This window comes from Cicer arietinum, chromosome 5 (genome assembly GCF_000331145.2).
Source record: "Cicer arietinum cultivar CDC Frontier isolate Library 1 chromosome 5, Cicar.CDCFrontier_v2.0, whole genome shotgun sequence".
Classification (NCBI taxonomy): domain Eukaryota; kingdom Viridiplantae; phylum Streptophyta; class Magnoliopsida; order Fabales; family Fabaceae; genus Cicer; species Cicer arietinum.
This window is the reverse complement of record NC_021164.2, coordinates 69,046,099-69,047,289: the sequence shown is the minus strand read 5'-3', so window position 1 is coordinate 69,047,289 and position 1,191 is coordinate 69,046,099. Positions and strand designations below refer to the sequence as shown.

The 1,191-nt window shown below is 35.0% G+C and overlaps 1 long non-coding RNA gene across 1 annotated transcript; it reads left to right on the top strand.

Moving 5' to 3' along the window:
* The first annotated feature begins 6 nt into the window (after positions 1–6).
* LOC101500011 (uncharacterized) lies at positions 7–1,191 on the top strand. Its single transcript, XR_012163016.1, has 3 exons — positions 7–144; positions 690–755; positions 885–1,191. It is a non-coding gene; the product is annotated as an uncharacterized lncRNA (long non-coding RNA).

Sequence of the window (1,191 nt, the reverse complement as noted above, 5' to 3'; positions counted from 1 at the left end):
TTTTTTCTGAAGGAGAAGATGACGTTGAGGAGTTTAAAAATTCTAATAAAAGGAATGCTGACAATCTACTGAGAAAGGCTGCACTCAATGCGAAAAGCTATGGACAACCAAAAAGTTCAGCACATGAAGGATATGATTATTTAGGTACTAGTAAAATTATCTAGTAGATTTCCCCTTTGGTTTGCTCCTCTTACTTTTTGCCTTTCTGTTTTAGTTTTCTTTCTTGCACTCATTCAACCCACGGCAATGCAATAAATAAATTTCAGTGTCAATTTTGTTGCAACATTTCTCTTAATATCAAATCTTCCCATAAAATGTGCTTGAAAAGCTTAAACATTTGATGCTTTCCTTGTGTCCATTTTCATGTCTTTTGCTGAAACTCGTTGCCAGCATAACTTCATATATTTGCAACTTAGTTAAACAAGTGATGCTTTTTGTTGTTTAGTACTAAGTTTTTGCTAGAAGTCTTTCTGATTTAGTTATTTCAAGCATATCTTGGTTAATCTTCTTAAATTTTAGTTATAACATCATTGGTACTGGGAACCCAGTAGAGACTAAAATTAATGTCAAAAAGTTTTTGTGCTGTCTTTTATGTTGCACTTGACTGATTTAAAGTTATTAAGCTGTGCTTTTCAGATTGAGACACCTTCCTTCAATATTCTCATCATTTATAAATTTTTGCCATGCAGCAAGAGATGATGCCAAGGGTTCCCACAAGATGCAAGGCAGCCGTGATTCAGGTGCTGCCACAAGAGGTCAGTTGTCACTCCATGACAGACTAAGAGTTGTAATGATTTTAGTTCTCTTTATGCTTTGGAATTATGCATCTTTCTTTTCTGACTAGTGATGATCCTCACTAATTCCTTCCCACATTCATGTTCCAGGATCAAGGTCATTCTTTTCTCTTTCAGCTTTTAGGGGGACTAAGCCCTGAGTCAAAGATTCATTAATGCTACAGGGAACTCTAAGCATTTGACTATGCAATCATCCCAGGAACATTTCCATTTCAGGATTAGTATGGAGTTCTTCCTTATTCTCCTGCATGTTTTTCATCAACGATTACTAGATCAGAAATAATTCCAGAGGATTGGTGATATTTCTGAAACGTAGTGGGGTTGGGTGGAATGTTGTAAATTCATTAAATTGTGTCGAGCTATTCTATTTCTTTGTTCTAAAATTATAATTCATATA